Source organism: Rattus rattus, chromosome 12 (genome assembly GCF_011064425.1).
Source record: "Rattus rattus isolate New Zealand chromosome 12, Rrattus_CSIRO_v1, whole genome shotgun sequence".
Lineage (NCBI taxonomy): Eukaryota > Metazoa > Chordata > Mammalia > Rodentia > Muridae > Rattus > Rattus rattus.
This window is the reverse complement of record NC_046165.1, coordinates 85,482,658-85,490,135: the sequence shown is the minus strand read 5'-3', so window position 1 is coordinate 85,490,135 and position 7,478 is coordinate 85,482,658. Positions and strand designations below refer to the sequence as shown.

At 43.0% G+C, this 7,478-nt stretch overlaps 1 pseudogene; it reads left to right on the top strand.

The window, feature by feature from the left end:
* Positions 1-4,767: 4,767 nt before the first annotated feature.
* Positions 4,768-5,354, top strand: LOC116913274 (annotated as a pseudogene).
* Positions 5,355-7,478: the final 2,124 nt, after the last annotated feature.

Genomic DNA, 7,478 nt, shown 5'->3' with positions numbered 1-7,478 from the left:
TCCACTCTTACTCCTCTTCTTCTCTGAGAAGGGGAAGGTCCCCCCTGGGTACCAGCTTGCCATGACACCTCAAGTCACATCTCTTTACTCTGAGGCTGTACAAGGCAGCCCAGTTAGAGGAACAGGATCCACAGGCAGGCAACAGAGTCAGGGTAAGCCCCCACTCTCTTTGTTGGGTGACCTGCATAAGACCAAGTTACACATCTGCTACATGTGTGTTAGAGGCCTCAGTCCAGCTTATGTATGCTCTTTGATTGATGGTTTAGTCTCTGGGCACAGTTTAGTTGACTTTATTGGTCTGCTTATGGAGTCCCTGTTCCTTCTGGGTTCCTTCCCAGAACTCTTTCACAAGATTCCTTGAGCTGTGTCCAGTGTTTGGCTATAGGTCTCTGCATCTGTTTCAGTCAGCTGCTGGGTGGAGCCTCTCAAAGGACAGATATACTAGACTGCCATCTGCACGCACAGCAATATCATTAATAGTGTCAGGGATTGGTTTTTGCCCATGCGATGGGTCTCAGGTTAGGCCAGCCATTGGTTGGCCCTCCCTTTTTCTCATTTACAGTCCTCACGATGCTGGCAAACATTTGGGCTTCTTCCATGGAGATGGTAGGTGGCTTAGCCTTTCTAGTGAGAGTGTTGGCTGAGTTTCAGCAAGGGTAAGAGGACCCAAAGAATAACTCTTTAGTCATTACCTTTCAGGAAACATGGTGCCAGGCTCAATACTGGATGGGTTCCAAGAGGATGAATTAGAATCATTCACTGCCAAAAGAAATAGGTCATGGCTCTTCCTCACAGTGTTGTCGAGCACTGGCAGAGACACCCACAGTTGGTCACTCAGCTTCCACTGTATGAGGGGTACCTGTGGGCATGTCCCTTCAGGCTGTGGCCTTTACTTATATCCACAGCAAACGGCTCTGGGAGTTGCTGTCTTCATTGTTCGGGTGAAGGGCAAAGCTCAGAGAGATGAAACACTTTCCCCATGGCTACCATGAAAGCAAATCATTGTGATAGAAGTCTTGAGTTGTCCTGAACTCTTAAAATCTGAGTTTAATTGTCCACTGGGGTATCCAAATTGTCAGTGTGAGAAACTCTCTCTGCTTCATTATCTAAGAGACAGGATCTTTGGGGGTAGAATTCCTGGACTATAAGAGGTCAAAATGATTTTCATAATAATGTCAGGGTGTTTGATTGTCCCACTGTCATTATTTTCATGCAAGAGGGATGCTTTCTGAGGGCAACAGGAAGTGGGATAGTACCACTCTTCTGAGGATGAATGGTGGTGAACTATCGAATTAATTTCTTCCAAGTTAATGTGGATATTATAAACAGTGATAATTAGAACATAGAAATAGTCTCACAATTTTGGAAATGTTGAAATATTGATTAAAGCATTGGCCCTCTCCCACCTTCTTCAGTCTAGACACTTATGGTATATTCCTGGCACCTCCCACACATTTTCTTGGCAGGCTATTTTACGTGTCCAATCCTTGCTTTCGTATTACAGATGTTAGCAACAGTCCTAGAACCTACTTTACAAAGTTGTCTAAATTTATTGATCATTAATATTAACAAGACTGTAAAATCAAACACAACATTAGAACTAGCAGCACTGAGGCATGCTTAACTAATTAAGTAAACCCCTCTCCTCCCCACACCCTTAACAAAGACAAATTAGCTCCGTGTATTGTTTCCAATAATGGAATAAAGCTTATTAGAATAAACTATATTATAAAATAATATGTGGAGAATATTAATCATGAACACATAATTTATTTAGCACCAAACAAGTCCATTTATGAAATTTCCAGATTTTCATATCTAGAAATTGAGCGTTGGCAAGCTTCAGCCGCACGTTTGTCTTCTTCCCCAAGAAAGAGCATTATTCTGATTCTAGCATAGTGGACTAGCTTTGCCGGATTCAAATTTTATAATATGTATCCTAAAATTGTAAGTATATAGTCTTTTGTAGATTGGCTTCTTCCAATCTTCCTGTCTTATCTACATTGCTATGTGAGCTTATAGGTCGCCCTTCGGCATGGTTGATAATGGCCATTGTGTGAATAACATACAGTCATCTGTCTTCTTTGGGTGATTTTAAAAAATGGATTATTATCAATAGTGTACTCTTTAGATTATTGGTTTGCCTGGAACTTGCTGTGTAAACCAAGATGCCCTTAAAGGACCCACCTGCCTCTAAGCTGGGGTTTAGTTTTTTTTTTTTTTTTTTTTTGTGCAGATGAAACTTTCCTTCAGAACATCCTCAGGAGTTGTTTGTTTGCTAACAGGGATTAGGTGATGTTGTAAGTGCAGATTGCTTGGTCGTCATAGATCTGATCAGCTTTCCAATAGTCTGTAAGGTGGCTATAAAAATTGGCATTTCTACTTGGATGTGAGCTGGTACAGCAAACCCTTTGGGCTGTGTGTTAAATATTCTTGTTGCTATCTTATGGAGTTTGAATTTTCATTTTTTTTGATTGACCAACATGGTTGACTCACAAATTAGTATATTATTTGAGTATGTTCTAAAAGGATGTATGTATTTTTATTTTAAACGGATGAGTATTTTGTCTCCATGTATGTATGTAGACCATGTGCATGTTTGGTGCCTGTGGAGGCCAGAAGAGGGAGCTAGATCCCCTAGAACTGGTAGTGAATGGCCATGTGGGTGCTGAAACCTGAACTCAGGTCATTTTCAAGATTAGCAGATGCTAAGCCATCTCCTCAGCCCCTACTGAGGTGTTTTATTTTCCTGTGAAGTACATGTTTAGAATTTTTGCCTTTTTAATTTGTGTTCTTACTCTTATTGATTTGAGGAAGTTATTAGCCCACATGCAAGCCCTTTGGTAGCTTTAATGCATGTTAATGTCCTCTAGAGAGGCCTTCTAGCTTTCTGCAACCTCAATTATTTGCAAGCTAAGTTGGCGAAACAGCTTGGTGAGCAGGGCAACTACTGTCAAATCCCTCTCTGTTCCAGACATTTGTTCGCATGCAAGAACAGACAACAGAGATTTCTTCTGAGTCCAGGCAAGACTTTCAGCTGATGTTTACATACCGTTAACTAAACATTCTGGAATGTGGGAGGAACAGGAGACCAGGTTGTTTCAGAGTTCATTCATAAGCTGTCCACCACAGCACTTTACAAAGAGTGGTGGCCATTGGTGTGTTCATCTCCCTACCCGACTCTTGTAACTGAAGCTGAGAGTCAGTGTTCTGCAGCAGCCCATTATGTGTAAGAAGAACTTAGAAACCAAGTTCCAGGTCTATTCATCACCTCTTTGCCAATTCTTGGGGTGATTGTAGAATGTGAAGCTCTTTCTAAGAAGGTGGCTCTCCATGTGTCTCTCTTGTCACAGACAACTAAAGGTTGCCTGGCCCTCTGTGGTTTCTTCCTCCTCGTTTCAATCTCTTCCCTTAGAAATATCTTTTACTCCGTCTTCTTTCCCAGTTAATATTTTCAAGGCAACATCTCTCTTGTATCCACCTCTGTTGAGTTTTTAGTCATCACATGATCTCAAGTTCTGTTACTAGGAGGGACACAGGACTTTGTATACTGGGGTAGATAAAGGAGGAAGGAAGGGGGCAAAGCTGAATAATATGGCCTGTAACATGGCTCCTGCTTTCAATTTTCACTTTTGAGAATTCCAAATAATATACTCATTTTTCTCCCCTTACCAAGTCCTCCGAGATGACTCCCCCAGCCCCTTTGCCCACCCAGCTTCAAGTCTTTCCAAGACCTTGTCTGATTTGAACCTATGCAGGTCCTGTGTGTGCATCACCATCTCAGTGGGTTCATGTGTGTCTCAGCCCTGTCATGCCTGGAGGACCCTGTTTCATTGATGTCACCTGCCGTCTCAGGCTCTTGCAATCTTTCTGCCTCCTCTTCTACAAAGATCCCCAAGCCTTGAGGGAAAGGATATTGATAAAGAAGTCCATCCCATTTAGGGGCGAGTAGACCGAAGTCTCTCTCTCTTCACACTGGTCTAACCCCTTCTTAACAGTTATGGAAAGGCGTCTCCTAATGTCAAGGTCGGCACACCGTCAATCTGCCTTCTTCTGTACCTTTTGATGAAAGGTGTACCAGTGTTCTCACCTTGGATGAAGACTCTTTGTGCCATTCTAATTTTGGTGAGTGTGTGGTCCTGGGCCAGGTTTGGTTTTGCTGTGCAGTGGGAGGGAAAGCTATTGGCATGAAAATTTGAAAAAAAAAATAAATAAAAAAGAAAGAAAGAAAGAGAGAAAGAAAGGAAGAAAAAGAAAACTAACCACAATGGCATGTCCCTTTCTATATTATGCCACCAACAAAGGTTATCTCTGAGAGCACCCTGTGTTGATTGCCTTGATGTACTTTTGATGAACAGTTTAGCAATTTGTATCTGTAGCTGTGAAAACAGCATGTAATTACACCTTTTACAGTCTCTGTAGGAATTGCTTCCTTTCTGCAAGTTTTCAGCATGGCTCTACCTACAAACATAGAAAATGGCTAGCAGGCCCAGAGTACAACCTTGGGAGCTTTTGTAATAACCGTGGGCATCTACCTGAAGAAATGCTATTATTGTAAAAATAACATTTACAAATTCTGGCTTAATAACTTTATTTTCATATTAATTTTATATGTGAGGATGTAACCACGACATGTTTACAGAGGCCAGAGCCTTCAAAGTGTTCTGGAGTCAGTTCTCTTCATAAGTTCTGGAAATAAAATTCAGGTCATCGGTTCTCAAGAAAGCTGTGCCTCTTTCTAAGCCGGCAGTCCATAAGGACGAGGCCATGTTCAGCTCGAGCACCGAGATCGTGAAGCCCAATGGTGAGAAGCCAGAAGAGTTCGAGTCTGGCGTCTCTCAGGCGCTGCTCGAGCTGGAGATGACCTTGGATCTGAGGGTGTAGCTGCGGGAACTCAACATCACCGCGGTAAAGGAAGTCGAAGTCGGTGGTGGTCGGAAAGCCATCATAATTTTTGTACCAGTTCCTCGGCTTAAATCTTTCCAGAAAATTTAAGTCTGGCTTAAATTTCGTGAATTGGAGAAAAAGTTCAGTGGGAAGCGTGTAGTCTTCATTGCTCAGAGGAGGATTCTGCCCAAGCCAACCCGGAAAAGCCGTAGGGAAAATGAGCAAAAGCGCCCCAGAAGCCGCACCCTGACCGCAGTGCACGACGCCATCCTTGAGGATTTGGTCCTCCCAAGTGTAATTGTGGGTAAGAGGATCCGAGTGAAACTGGACCGCAGCCGGCTCATGAAAGTTCGTTTAGACAATGCACAGCAGAACAATGTGAAGCACAAGGTTGAAACTTTACTGGTGTGTACAAGAAGCTCACAGGCGAGGATGTTAGCTTTGAATTCCCAGAGTTTCAGTGGTAAAGAAAACGACTGAATAACGTGTCATCCATAGAAAAGAAAGAAAGAAAGAAATTCAGGTCATCAGGCATGGCCACTCAGTGGAACGCAGACTGTGGGACAAACTGTGCAGCATTCTTCAGCTCTCAGAAACATGCTTTCTTGTCCATACTTGAATGTCAAAACCAACAGATAATTTCTCCAGAATTTCTCCTTAAAAAGTATTTTATGTTTGTTTAATTGTGTGTCTCTCTGTGTGTTTCTGTGTGTGTGTCTGTTTCTCTCTCTCTCTCTCTCTCTCTCTGTGTATATGTGTGTGTGTCTGTTTCTCTATGTGCATTTCTCTCTCTCTCTCTCTCTCTGTGTGTGTGTGTGTTTGTGTGTATGTGTGTGTATGTGTGTGTGTGTGTATGTGTGTGTGTGTGTGTGCGTGTGTTTGTGTGTGTGTATGTACGTGTGTGTGTGTTGTCTGTGTATGTGTGTGCATGTGTGTGTGTGCGTGTGTTTGTGTGTGTTTGTGTGTATGTGAGTGTGTGCATGTGTGTGTGTGCGTGTGTGTGTGTTTCTGTGTATGTGTGTGTATGTGTGTGTGTGAGTGTGTGTGCATGTGTGTGTAAGGAGGTGAGATGTGTCTATCAGATCCCCTGGAGCTGGAGCTGCCAGCAGTTGTGATGCTCTCGTGGGTGCTGAGAATATAACACGGGTCCTCTGGAAGAGCAGAAAGTCCCATCTTATTTTAAAAATAAATATTTTATCAGTTCTTTAAGAATTGCATACAATGCATTTTGATTGTTTTTCTCTCAACTCCTCACCTTAACACCTCCCAGATCCACCTCTGTCTCCCCAATCCCCTAGCTCTGTGTTCTCTTGTAAACATTTTTAATGACTCATCCTCTTTAATGTGCTGTCTATGTACTAGCAGGTCATGGGGCTATCCACTGGCGCATGGTTGACTTACCGAGTTCTTAACCAAAATGGACTCTCTGTCCCTATGAAACCATCAACTGTCCTTAGCTCCTGCAGAAGGTTACGGGCTTTTGTTAACAACTAGCACAGTGGAACGCGTGACAAAGAGCATTTCCTCAGCAGAGCAGGGCCAGCCACTCCTGGGGCTTGGTCACCAGAACATGTAAATAGGCTGTAATTTGACCATGACTTTAGTAAACAGAACCTGGGGAGGATGAGGAAGACAAAGGTGTCAAGCTCATGGCCAGTGCTGAGCTTAGAAGCAAATGCCATGAAACAAGGAACAGAACTTCACCCTTCATAAATATAGCAGCAGTCCAGTTCAGTAGCATGACCTAGCAGAGATAGCAAGACCTCAGCTCAATTGTCATGAGTTAGCAGGAGGGACCAGGACCAGCAAGGATGCCAGGAGAAGATCTTTGCCTTGCCTCTCTCGTCGAAGTGAAGATCAGCGAAGATATGGGACCAAGAAGTGTTGCAAAGCCAGCTGTGCAAGGGAGCCAAGCCCAGTTTCCATCATTGTTCACTGAGTGCCATTTATACTTCCTTTAAATACCACAGGTTCTCCATGGGTCTGGCCTTAGCACATGTCTTGTCTCTCCGCATGTGAATCTGTCTTAGCAAAATTCCCAGTGACTGTGTCTCAGCTGAGAATACTCTGCCAATCGCCCAAGTCTGTGGAAACAGTGAGAAGCTGTCAGAACGAAGTTTTTTTTACCGTGTTTCTCTCTATGGAGTTAGGAAAACCAGAACTCAGCTGCACATTGTAAGGTGAACCAGCACATGCATATCCTTAGTGACGAATCCTTTATCCTGCCTCCCTTCACGTTCTTGCTTTAGCAAAACATCCTTTCACCTATTTCTTCTTCAGTTAAACATTCCTCCATGTGTCTGCTTCAGCAAAACATCCTTCCACTTGTGTCTACTTCAGGAAAAGTCTCCCTCACATGTTTGCACCAGCAAAATATAACTGACTTTCTATAGAAACCAGACGTTTCCACCTCAGGGAAAACCTGGTAGAAAGCCGAGAGTAGAATGAAAAGGATGAACAATGCTAAAATAGACTCGCAGTACATGATATTAAATAGTTGGATTAAGTTTGAGGTCAGTAATAAAGTGATGAGTCAGCACCACGGAAAATCAAGGAAAGCGCTCTTTAGGAATGTGGGGGAAAAAGAAAGA